This window comes from Lissotriton helveticus, chromosome 6, assembly GCF_964261635.1.
Source record: "Lissotriton helveticus chromosome 6, aLisHel1.1, whole genome shotgun sequence".
Taxonomy (NCBI): domain Eukaryota; kingdom Metazoa; phylum Chordata; class Amphibia; order Caudata; family Salamandridae; genus Lissotriton; species Lissotriton helveticus.
In genome coordinates this window covers 1,130,372,412-1,130,384,692 of record NC_136067.1, presented here as the reverse complement: position 1 = coordinate 1,130,384,692, position 12,281 = coordinate 1,130,372,412, and the positions used below count along the sequence as shown (strand labels likewise).

Sequence of the window (12,281 nt, the reverse complement as noted above, 5' to 3'; positions counted from 1 at the left end):
TTCAGCAGTACTGTTAAAATCTGCCTTGCAACCAGATTGGTCGGTTAAGCTGAAAAACACCATGCCAGATTGGGCACCAGGTCTCTAGGCGCTTGGAAGACATATTGGGTCTACATCCCTCAGTTTCTGAGGTCCAAGAAATGTTCACCCTCCACCCTAATAGAGAGGTCTTGGCCGATCGTGGCCGATCGTGGCTGAGAGGGGAAAAAGGTAGCAGGACAAGATGCTCATGGTTATGCATTAATAATGGACCAACTTCCTCTCTCTCCTTAGCTGTGCTTCTGCCTGGTTACTGGGGCTACCAGTTGTAGGCCTGCAGCCCACAAGGAGCTGGTTTGTCCCTCTCACACATGTAAATGGGTAAGCATTCAATTGCACACACCTGCCTGCGTCCACAGACCCTTGCACACACACTTTTGTCAACAAGCTTTTTTTGTAGTTAAGAGAATCAGGGACCCATGTTGAAATACAAAAGCAGCACACCACGTGACGGCCATCACATAGAGTCCAGCAGCAAATGGGAAACGTTTAACTAGCCGTGGTCCTATTACTGCAGCTCTACCGTGGAACATCTGCTGGATGAGTCCTCCTGGAGAATATTGAACCTACAACAAGTCTGAGGTAAATAAGAATTCCACAGGAATATAATGAAACAGGGACCTACAACTCTTACGAGCCAGATAGGAGTCGAACCTACAATCTTCTGATCCATGGTCAGACGCGTTATCCATTGCGCCACTGGCCCTATGTAGACATACCCATCCTTTTGTCCTTAAGAGGGCTAGAAAGTGTGTGTGTGTGTGTGTGAAGGCACAAGGAAACCCATCTGACCTGCTGAAAGTCTGTTCTGTGAGGGTTTCCTAAGTTGTACAAAGGACTTTAGGAGAAGGAAGGACCTAAAATCTAGGCGAAATGGTCCTAGATCCAAGGAAATCTTTTAGATCAGGCTCAGTTTCTTAAATAGTCTGCATTAACATAATCAGTTCCCGGTCTGTGTGGGGCTGAGCTTGTGAACTCCTTAGTAATTAGGCGGATACAACAAAAAGGGGTTTAATATTACAATACAGGTTAAAATTCAGACACCTTGTCGTAGGCTCACCTTGTCCGGGGACCCAGGCATGCTGCCTTTCCACTCTCAGAGCACTTCACCTAACCTACTGTGCAGCTGTTTCACCTTTAATATCACTCTTCCACAGGCAGCGTGATGTCACAATGCTCCTTGTCTGTAGCCCAAACCATGAGCCTTTGCAACCCTGACATAATCTACATACTTACGGTGTGTGAAGTCTTGGACCACAAATGCAGAGAAGAATAATAGATTGCTACTCTTCAGACATTTTTGCCCATTGGTTCAGATTTGAATGCTTACTGGCCATCTGAGCATCTCTGCCAGGCCACCCTATGTCTAGAGACTGTAGATTTAGAGAGTTTATAAACATTGTCAGTTCATCAATAAAGTGTGCTCGCTTTGGCAGCACATATACTAAAATTGGAACGATACAGAGAAGATTAGCATGGCCCCTGCGCAAGGATGACACGCAAATTCGTGAAGCGTTCCATATTTTAAACAGTTTTTAGGAGAGAAATCTTTTTTGTTTTCAGGACTAATTAAAATAATAAAGCAGGTTCCAGTCCTGTGTCATGTAATATGTATTTTTCAATTAGTCTCTCCTCAACATTTTTAATGTATTTGCCTTGCAGTAAAAAAGGTGCGCTCTATGTCCAGCTGCATTTAGCAAGGAAGCCTGCAGGACTTCTGGGACTTTTCTTTCTCTTTTTCAGCCTCCCTGTCATTATTCTTCACCACCCCTAAATCTATACTGCTACCAGTGATGAGTTGCTTTGTGGGAAGCAGGACAAAGAGAAGGGCAGGGCCTATGCAAATGATGGCCTCAGGGATGTCTGGGAGTCCCTTTCAGCAGTACTGTTAAAATCTGCCTTGCAACCAGATTGGTCGGTTAAGCTGAAAAACACCATGCCAGATTGGGCACCAGGTCTCTAGGCGCTTGGAAGACATATTGGGTCTACATCCCTCAGTTTCTGAGCTCCAAGAAATGTTCACCCTCCACCCTAATAGAGAGGTCTTGGCCGATCGTGGCCGAGAGGGGCTGAGAGGGGAAAAAGGTAGCAGGGCAAGATGCTCATGGTTCTGCTTTAATAATGGACCAACTTCCTCTCTCTCCTTAGCTGTGCTTCTGCCTGGCTACTGGGGCTACCAGTTGTAAGCCTGCAGCCCACAAGGAGCTGGTTTGTCCCTCTCACACATGTAAATGGGTAAGCATTCAATTGCACACACCTCCCTGCGTCCACAGACCCTTGCACACACACTTTTGTCAACAAGCTTTTTTTGTAGTTAAGAGAATCAGGGACCCATGTTGAAATACAAAAGCAGCACACCACGTGACGGCCATCACATAGAGTCCAGCAGCAAATGGGAAACGTTTAACTAGCCGTGGTCCTATTACTGCAGCTCTACCGTAGAACATCTGCTGGATGAGTCCTCCTGGAGAATATTGAACCTACAACAAGTCTGAGGTAAATAGGAATATAATGAAACAGGGACCTACAACTCTTCCGAGCCAGATAGGAGTCGAACCTACAATCTTCTGATCTGTAGTCAGACGCGTTATCCGTTGCGCCACTGGCCCTATGTAGACATGCCCATCCTTTTGTCCTTAAGAGGGCTAGAAAGTGTGTGTGTGTGTGTGTGTGAAGGCACAAGGAAACCCATCTGACCTCCTGAAAGTCTGTTCTGTGAGGGTTTCCTAAGTTGTACAAAGGACTTTAGGATTAGGAAGGACCTAAAATCTAGGCGAAATGGTCCTAGATCCAAGGAAATCTTTTAGATCAGGCTCAGTTTCTTAAATAGTCTGCATTAACATAATCAGTTCCCGGTCTTTGTGGGGCTGAGCTTGTGAACTCCTTAGTAATTAGGCGGATACAACAAAAAGGGGTTTAATATTACAATACAGGTTAAAATTCAGACACCTTGTCGTAGGCTCACCTTGTCCGGGGACCCAGGCATGCTGCCTTTCCACTCTCAGAGCACTTCACCTAACCTACTGTGCTGCTGTTTCACCTTTAATATCACTGTTCCACAGGCAGCGTGATGTCACAATGCTCCTTGTCTGTAGCCCAAACCATGAGCCTTTGCAACCCTGACATAATCTACATACTTACGGTGTGTGAAGTCTTGGACCACAAATGCAGAGAAGAATAATAGATTGCTACTCTTCAGACATTTTTGCCCATTGGTTCAGATTTGAATGCTTACTGGCCATCTGAGCATCTCTGCCAGGCCACCCTATGTCTAGAGACTGTAGATTTAGAGAGTTTATAAACATTGTCAGTTCATCAATAAAGTGTGCTCGCTTTGGCAGCACATATACTAAAATTGGAACGATACAGAGAAGATTAGCATGGCCCCTGCACAAGGATGACACGCAAATTCGTGAAGCATTCCATATTTTAAACAGTTTTTAGGAGAGAAATCTTTTTTGTTTTCAGGACTAATTAAAATAATAAAGCAGGTTCCAGTCCTGTGTCATGTAATATGTATTTTTCAATTAGTCTCTCCTCAACATTTTTAATGTATTTGCCTTGCAGTAAAAAAGGTGCGCTCTATGTCCAGCTGCATTTAGCAAGGAAGCCTGCAGGACTTCTGGGACTTTTCTTTCTCTTTTTCAGCCTCCCTGTCATTATTCTTCACCACCTCTAAATCTATACTGCTACCAGTGATGAGTTGCTTTGTGGGAAGCAGGACAAAGAGAAGGGCAGGGCCTATGCAAATGATGGCCTCAGGGATGTCTGGGAGTCCCTTTCAGCAGTACTGTTAAAATCTGCCTTGCAACCAGATTGGTCGGTTAAGCTGAAAAACACCATGCCAGATTGGGCACCAGGTCTCTAGGCGCTTGGAAGACATATTGGGTCTACATCCCTCAGTTTCTGAGGTCCAAGAAATGTTCACCCTCCACCCTAATAGAGAGGTCTTGGCCGATCGTGGCCGATCGTGGCTGAGAGGGGAAAAAGGTAGCAGGGCAAGATGCTCATGGTTCTGCTTTAATAATGGACCAACTTCCTCTCTCTCCTTAGCTGTGCTTCTGCCTGGCTACTGGGGCTACCAGTTGTAGGCCTGCAGCCCACAAGGAGCTGGTTTGTCCCTCTCACACATGTAAATGGGTAAGCATTCAATTGCACACACCTGCCTGCGTCCACAGACCCTTGCACACACACTTTTGTCAACAAGCTTTTTTTGTAGTTAAGAGAATCAGGGACCCATGTTGAAATACAAAAGCAGCACACCACGTGACGGCCATCACATAGAGTCCAGCAGCAAATGGGAAACGTTTAACTAGCCGTGGTCCTATTACTGCAGCTCTACCGTGGAACATCTGCTGGATGAGTCCTCCTGGAGAATATTGAACCTACAACAAGTCTGAGGTAAATAAGAATTCCACAGGAATATAATGAAACAGGGACCTACAACTCTTACGAGCCAGATAGGAGTCGAACCTACAATCTTCTGATCCATGGTCAGACGCGTTATCCATTGCGCCACTGGCCCTATGTAGACATACCCATCCTTTTGTCCTTAAGAGGGCTAGAAAGTGTGTGTGTGTGTGTGTGTGAAGGCACAAGGAAACCCATCTGACCTGCTGAAAGTCTGTTCTGTGAGGGTTTCCTAAGTTGTACAAAGGACTTTAGGAGAAGGAAGGACCTAAAATCTAGGCGAAATGGTCCTAGATCCAAGGAAATCTTTTAGATCAGGCTCAGTTTCTTAAATAGTCTGCATTAACATAATCAGTTCCCGGTCTGTGTGGGGCTGAGCTTGTGAACTCCTTAGTAATTAGGCGGATACAACAAAAAGGGGTTTAATATTACAATACAGGTTAAAATTCAGACACCTTGTCGTAGGCTCACCTTGTCCGGGGACCCAGGCATGCTGCCTTTCCACTCTCAGAGCACTTCACCTAACCTACTGTGCAGCTGTTTCACCTTTAATATCACTCTTCCACTGGCAGCGTGATGTCACAATGCTCCTTGTCTGTAGCCCAAACCATGAGCCTTTGCAACCCTGACATAATCTACATACTTACGGTGTGTGAAGTCTTGGACCACAAATGCAGAGAAGAATAATAGATTGCTACTCTTCAGACATTTTTGCCCATTGGTTCAGATTTGAATGCTTACTGGCCATCTGAGCATCTCTGCCAGGCCACCCTATGTCTAGAGACTGTAGATTTAGAGAGTTTATAAACATTGTCAGTTCATCAATAAAGTGTGCTCGCTTTGGCAGCACATATACTAAAATTGGAACGATACAGAGAAGATTAGCATGGCCCCTGCGCAAGGATGACACGCAAATTCGTGAAGCGTTCCATATTTTAAACAGTTTTTAGGAGAGAAATCTTTTTTGTTTTCAGGACTAATTAAAATAATAAAGCAGGTTCCAGTCCTGTGTCATGTAATATGTATTTTTCAATTAGTCTCTCCTCAACATTTTTAATGTATTTGCCTTGCAGTAAAAAAGGTGCGCTCTATGTCCAGCTGCATTTAGCAAGGAAGCCTGCAGGACTTCTGGGACTTTTCTTTCTCTTTTTCAGCCTCCCTGTCATTATTCTTCACCACCCCTAAATCTATATTGCTACCAGTGATGAGTTGCTTTGTGGGAAGCAGGACAAAGAGAAGGGCAGGGCCTATGCAAATGATGGCCTCAGGGATGTCTGGGAGTCCCTTTCAGCAGTACTGTTAAAATCTGCCTTGCAACCAGATTGGTCGGTTAAGCTGAAAAACACCATGCCAGATTGGGCACCAGGTCTCTAGGCGCTTGGAAGACATATTGGGTCTACATCCCTCAGTTTCTGAGGTCCAAGAAATGTTCACCCTCCACCCTAATAGAGAGGTCTTGGCCGATCGTGGCCGAGAGGGGAAAAAGGTAGCAGGGCAAGATGCTCATGGTTCTGCTTTAATAATGGACCAACTTCCTCTCTCTCCTTAGCTGTGCTTCTGCCTGGCTACTGGGGCTACCAGTTGTAGGCTTGCAGCCCACAAGGAGCTGGTTTGTCCCTCTCACACATGTAAATGGGTAAGCATTCAATTGCACACACCTGCCTGCGTCCACAGACCCTTGCACACACACTTTTGTCAACAAGCTTTTTTTGTAGTTAAGAGAATCAGGGACCCATGTTGAAATACAAAAGCAGCACACCACGTGACGGCCATCACATAGAGTCCAGCAGCAAATGGGAAACGTTTAACTAGCCGTGGTCCTATTACTGCAGCTCTACCGTGGAACATCTGCTGGATGAGTCCTCCTGGAGAATATTGAACCTACAACAAGTCTGAGGTAAATAAGAATTCCACAGGAATATAATGAAACAGGGACCTACAACTCTTACGAGCCAGATAGGAGTCGAACCTACAATCTTCTGATCCATGGTCAGACGTGTTATCCATTGCGCCACTGGCCCTATGTAGACATACCCATCCTTTTGTCCTTAAGAGGGCTAGAAAGTGTGTGTGTGTGTGTGTGAAGGCACAAGGAAACCCATCTGACCTGCTGAAAGTCTGTTCTGTGAGGGTTTCCTAAGTTGTACAAAGGACTTTAGGAGAAGGAAGGACCTAAAATCTAGGCGAAATGGTCCTAGATCCAATGAAATCTTTTAGATCAGGCTCAGTTTCTTAAATAGTCTGCATTAACATAATCAGTTCCCGGTCTGTGTGGGGCTGAGCTTGTGAACTCCTTAGTAATTAGGCGGATACAACAAAAAGGGGTTTAATATTACAATACAGGTTAAAATTCAGACACCTTGTCGTAGGCTCACCTTGTCCGGGGACCCAGGCATGCTGCCTTTCCACTCTCAGAGCACTTCACCTAACCTACTGTGCAGCTGTTTCACCTTTAATATCACTGTTCCACAGGCAGCGTGATGTCACAATGCTCCTTGTCTGTAGCCCAAACCATGAGCCTTTGCAACCCTGACATAATCTACATACTTACGGTGTGTGAAGTCTTGGACCACAAATGCAGAGAAGAATAATAGATTGCTACTCTTCAGACATTTTTGCCCATTGGTTCAGATTTGAATGCTTACTGGCCATCTGAGCATCTCTGCCAGGCCACCCTATGTCTAGAGACTGTAGATTTAGAGAGTTTATAAACATTGTCAGTTCATCAATAAAGTGTGCTCGCTTCGGCAGCACATATACTAAAATTGGAACGATACAGAGAAGATTAGCATGGCCCCTGCGCAAGGATGACACGCAAATTTGTGAAGCGTTCCATATTTTAAATAGTTTTTAGGAGAGAAATCTTTTTTGTTTTCAAGACTAATTAAAATAATAAAGCAGGTTCCAGTCCTGTGTCATGTAATATGTATTTTTCAATTAGTCTCTCCTCAACATTTTTAATGTATTTGCCTTGCAGTAAAAAAGATGCGCTCTATGTCCAGCTGCATTTAGCAAGGAAGCCTGCAGGACTTCTGGGACTTTTCTTTCTCTTTTTCAGCCTCCCTGTCATTATTCTTCACCACCCCTAAATCTATACTGCTACCAGTGATGAGTTGCTTTGTGGGAAGCAGGACAAAGAGAAGGGCAGGGCCTATGCAAATGATGGCCTCAGGGATGTCTGGGAGTCCCTTTCAGCAGTACTGTTAAAATCTGCCTTGCAACCAGATTGGTCGGGTAAGCTGAAAAACACCATGCCAGATTGGGCACCAGGTCTCTAGGCGCTTGGAAGACATATTGGGTCTACATCCCTCAGTTTCTGAGGTCCAAGAAATGTTCACCCTCCACCCTAATAGAGAGGCCTTGGCCGATCGTGGCCGATCGTGGCTGAGAGGGGAAAAAGGTAGCAGGGCAAGATGCTCATGGTTCTGCTTTAATAATGGACCAACTTCCTCTCTCTCCTTAGCTGTGCTTCTGCCTGGCTACTGGGGCTACCAGTTGTAAGCCTGCAGCCCACAAGGAGCTGGTTTGTCCCTCTCACACATGTAAATGGGTAAGCATTCAATTGCACACCCCTCCCTGCGTCCACAGACCCTTGCACACACACTTTTGTCAACAAGCTTTTTTTGTAGTTAAGAGAATCAGGGACCCATGTTGAAATACAAAAGCAGCACACCACATGACGGCCATCACATGGAGTCCAGCAGCAAACGGGAAACGTTTAACTAGCCGTGGTCCTATTACTGCAGCTCTACCGTAGAACATCTGCTGGATGAGTCCTCCTGGAGAATATTGAACCTACAACAAGTCTGAGGTAAATAGGAATTAAACAGGAATATAATGAAACAGGGACCTACAACTCTTCCGAGCCAGATAGGAGTTGAACCTACAATCTTCTGATACGTAGTCAGACGCGTTATCCGTTGCGCCACTGGCCCTATGTAGACATACCCATCCTTTTGTCCTTAAGAGGGCTAGAAAGTGTGTGTGTGTGTGTGTGTGAAGGCACAAGGAAACCCATCTGACCTCCTGAAAGTCTGTTCTGTGAGGGTTTCCTAAGTTGTACAAAGGACTTTAGGAGAAGGAAGGACCTAAAATCTAGGCGAAATGGTCCTAGATCCAAGGAAATCTTTTAGATCAGGCTCAGTTTCTTAAATAGTCTGCATTAACATAATCAGTTCCCGGTCTGTGTGGGGCTGAGCTTGTGAACTCCTTAGTAATTAGGCGGATACAACAAAAAGGGGTTTAATATTACAATACAGGTTAAAATTCAGACACCTTGTCGTAGGCTCACCTTGTCCGGGGACCCAGGCATGCTGCCTTTCCACTCTCAGAGCACTTCACCTAACCTACTGTGCAGCTGTTTCACCTTTAATATCACTGTTCCACAGGCAGCGTGATGTCACAATGCTCCTTGTCTGTAGCCCAAACCATGAGCCTTTGCAACCCTGACATAATCTACATACTTACGGTGTGTGAAGTCTTGGACCACAAATGCAGAGAAGAATAATAGATTGCTACTCTTCAGACATTTTTTCCCAATGGTTCAGATTTGAATGCTTACTGGCCATCTGAGCATCTCTGCCAGGCCACCCTATGTCTAGAGACTGTAGATTTAGAGAATTTATAAACATTGTCAGTTCATCAATAAAGTGTGCTCGCTTTGGCAGCACATATACTAAAATTGGAACGATACAGAGAAGATTAGCATGGCTCCTGCGCAAGGATGACACGCAAATTCGTGAAGCGTTCCATATTTTAAACAGTTTTTAGGAGAGAAATCTTTTTTGTTTTCAAGACTAATTAAAATAATAAAGCAGGTTCCAGTCCTGTGTCATGTAATGTGTATTTTTCAATTAGTCTCTCCTCAACATTTTTAATGTATTTGCCTTGCAGTAAAAAAGATGCGCTCTATGTCCAGCTGCATTTAGCAAGGAAGCCTGCAGGACTTCTGGGACTTTTCTTTCTCTTTTTCAGCCTCCCTGTCATTATTCTTCACCACCCCTAAATCTATACTGCTACCAGTGATGAGTTGCTTTGTGGGAAGCAGGACAAAGAGAAGGGCAGGGCCTATGCAAATGATGGCCTCAGGGATGTCTGGGAGTCCCTTTCAGCAGTACTGTTAAAATCTGCCTTGCAACCAGATTGGTCGGGTAAGCTGAAAAACACCATGCCAGATTGGGCACCAGGTCTCTAGGCGCTTGGAAGACATATTGGGTCTACATCCCTCAGTTTCTGAGGTCCAAGAAAGTTCACCCTCCACCCTAATAGAGAGGCCTTGGCCGATCGTGGCTGAGAGGGGAAAAAGGTAGCAGGGCAAGATGCTCATGGTTCTGCTTTAATAATGGACCAACTTCCTCTCTCTCCTTAGCTGTGCTTCTGCCTGGCTACTGGGGCTACCAGTTGTAAGCCTGCAGCCCACAAGGAGCTGGTTTGTCCCTCTCACACATGTAAATGGGTAAGCATTCAATTGCACACACCTCCCTGCGTCCACAGATCCTTGCACACACACTTTTGTCAACAAGCTTTTTTTGTAGTTTAGAGAATCAGGGACCCATGTTGAAATACAAAAGCAGCACACCACGTGACGGCCATCACATAGAGTCCAGCAGCAAATGGGAAACGTTTAACTAGCCGTGGTCCTATTACTGCAGCTCTACCGTAGAACATCTGCTGGATGAGTCCTCCTGGAGAATATTGAACCTACAACAAGTCTGAGGTAAATAGGAATTAAACAGGAATATAATGAAACAGGGACCTACAACTCTTCCGAGCCAGATAGGAGTTGAACCTACAATCTTCTGATACGTAGTCAGACGCGTTATCCGTTGCGCCACTGGCCCTATGTAGACATACCCATCCTTTTGTCCTTAAGAGGGCTAGAAAGTGTGTGTGTGTGTGTGTGTGAAGGCACAAGGAAACCCATCTGACCTCCTGAAAGTCTGTTCTGTGAGGGTTTCCTAAGTTGTACAAAGGACTTTAGGAGAAGGAAGGACCTAAAATCTAGGCGAAATGGTCCTAGATCCAAGGAAATCTTTTAGATCAGGCTCAGTTTCTTAAATAGTCTGCATTAACATAATCAGTTCCCGGTCTGTGTGGGGCTGAGCTTGTGAACTCCTTAGTAATTAGGCGGATACAACAAAAAAGGGGTTTAATATTACAATACAGGTTAAAATTCAGACACCTTGTCGTAGGCTCACCTTGTCCGGGGACCCAGGCATGCTGCCTTTCCACTCTCAGAGCACTTCACCTAACCTACTGTGCAGCTGTTTCACCTTTAATATCACTGTTCCACAGGCAGCGTGATGTCACAATGCTCCTTGTCTGTAGCCCAAACCATGAGCCTTTGCAACCCTGACATAATCTACATACTTACGGTGTGTGAAGTCTTGGACCACAAATGCAGAGAAGAATAATAGATTGCTACTCTTCAGAAATTTTTTCCCAATGGTTCAGATTTGAATGCTTACTGGCCATCTGAGCATCTCTGCCAGGCCACCCTATGTCTAGAGACTGTAGATTTAGAGAGTTTATAAACATTGTCAGTTCATCAATAAAGTGTGCTCGCTTTGGCAGCACATATACTAAAATTGGAACGATACAGAGAAGATTAGCATGGCTCCTGCGCAAGGATGACACGCAAATTCGTGAAGCGTTCCATATTTTAAACAGTTTTTAGGAGAGAAATCTTTTTTGTTTTCAAGACTAATTAAAATAATAAAGCAGGTTCCAGTCCTGTGTCATGTAATGTGTATTTTTCAATTAGTCTCTCCTCAACATTTTTAATGTATTTGCCTTGCAGTAAAAAAGATGCGCTCTATGTCCAGCTGCATTTAGCAAGGAAGCCTGCAGGACTTCTGGGACTTTTCTTTCTCTTTTTCAGCCTCCCTGTCATTATTCTTCACCACCCCTAAATCTATACTGCTACCAGTGATGAGTTGCTTTGTGGGAAGCAGGACAAAGAGAAGGGCAGGGCCTATGCAAATGATGGCCTCAGGGATGTCTGGGAGTCCCTTTCAGCAGTACTGTTAAAATCTGCCTTGCAACCAGATTGGTCGGGTAAGCTGAAAAACACCATGCCAGATTGGGCACCAGGTCTCTAGGCGCTTGGAAGACATATTGGGTCTACATCCCTCAGTTTCTGAGGTCCAAGAAATGTTCACCCTCCACCCTAATAGAGAGGCCTTGGCCGATCGTGGCTGAGAGGGGAAAAAGGTAGCAGGGCAAGATGCTCATGGTTCTGCTTTAATAATGGACCAACTTCCTCTCTCTCCTTAGCTGTGCTTCTGCCTGGCTACTGGGGCTACCAGTTGTAAGCCTGCAGCCCACAAGGAGCTGGTTTGTCCCTCTCACACATGTAAATGGGTAAGCATTCAATTGCACACACCTCCCTGCGTCCACAGATCCTTGCACACACACTTTTGTCAACAAGCTTTTTTTGTAGTTTAGAGAATCAGGGACCCATGTTGAAATACAAAAGCAGCACACCACGTGACGGCCATCACATAGAGTCCAGCAGCAAATGGGAAACGTTTAACTAGCCGTGGTCCTATTACTGCAGCTCTACCGTAGAACATCTGCTGGATGAGTCCTCCTGGAGAATATTGAACCTACAACAAGTCTGAGGTAAATAGGAATTAAACAGGAATATAATGAAACAGGGACCTACAACTCTTCCGAGCCAGATAGGAGTTGAACCTACAATCTTCTGATCTGTAGTCAGACACGTTATCCGTTGCGCCACTGGCCCTATGTAGACATGCCCATCCTTTTGTCCTTAAGAGGGCTAGAAAGTGTGTGTGTGTGTGTGTGTGTGAAGGCACAAGGAAACCCAT

At 45.1% G+C, this 12,281-nt stretch overlaps 10 non-coding genes across 10 annotated transcripts; 6 read left to right on the top strand and 4 right to left on the bottom strand.

Moving 5' to 3' along the window:
- Positions 1 to 672: 672 nt before the first annotated feature.
- Positions 673 to 745, bottom strand: TRNAH-AUG (transfer RNA histidin (anticodon AUG)). Its single transcript has one exon. It is a non-coding gene; the product is annotated as a tRNA-His (tRNA).
- A 714-nt stretch (positions 746 to 1,459) lies between these two features.
- Positions 1,460 to 1,566, top strand: LOC144765044 (U6 spliceosomal RNA). The gene has a single exon (XR_013597061.1). It is a non-coding gene; the product is annotated as a U6 spliceosomal RNA (small nuclear RNA).
- Positions 1,567 to 2,575: 1,009 nt separating this feature from the next.
- TRNAC-ACA (transfer RNA cysteine (anticodon ACA)) lies at positions 2,576 to 2,648 on the bottom strand. Its single transcript has one exon. It is a non-coding gene; the product is annotated as a tRNA-Cys (tRNA).
- Positions 2,649 to 3,364: 716 nt separating this feature from the next.
- LOC144765016 (U6 spliceosomal RNA) lies at positions 3,365 to 3,471 on the top strand. The gene has a single exon (XR_013597034.1). It is a non-coding gene; the product is annotated as a U6 spliceosomal RNA (small nuclear RNA).
- Positions 3,472 to 4,491: 1,020 nt separating this feature from the next.
- Positions 4,492 to 4,564, bottom strand: TRNAH-AUG (transfer RNA histidin (anticodon AUG)). Its single transcript has one exon. It is a non-coding gene; the product is annotated as a tRNA-His (tRNA).
- A 716-nt stretch (positions 4,565 to 5,280) lies between these two features.
- Positions 5,281 to 5,387, top strand: LOC144765042 (U6 spliceosomal RNA). The gene has a single exon (XR_013597059.1). It is a non-coding gene; the product is annotated as a U6 spliceosomal RNA (small nuclear RNA).
- A 1,797-nt stretch (positions 5,388 to 7,184) lies between these two features.
- Positions 7,185 to 7,291, top strand: LOC144764997 (U6 spliceosomal RNA). Its single transcript, XR_013597015.1, has one exon. It is a non-coding gene; the product is annotated as a U6 spliceosomal RNA (small nuclear RNA).
- Positions 7,292 to 9,100: 1,809 nt separating this feature from the next.
- Positions 9,101 to 9,207, top strand: LOC144765244 (U6 spliceosomal RNA). The gene has a single exon (XR_013597249.1). It is a non-coding gene; the product is annotated as a U6 spliceosomal RNA (small nuclear RNA).
- A 1,799-nt stretch (positions 9,208 to 11,006) lies between these two features.
- LOC144765243 (U6 spliceosomal RNA) lies at positions 11,007 to 11,113 on the top strand. The gene has a single exon (XR_013597248.1). It is a non-coding gene; the product is annotated as a U6 spliceosomal RNA (small nuclear RNA).
- A 1,010-nt stretch (positions 11,114 to 12,123) lies between these two features.
- TRNAC-ACA (transfer RNA cysteine (anticodon ACA)) lies at positions 12,124 to 12,196 on the bottom strand. Its single transcript has one exon. It is a non-coding gene; the product is annotated as a tRNA-Cys (tRNA).
- Positions 12,197 to 12,281: the final 85 nt, after the last annotated feature.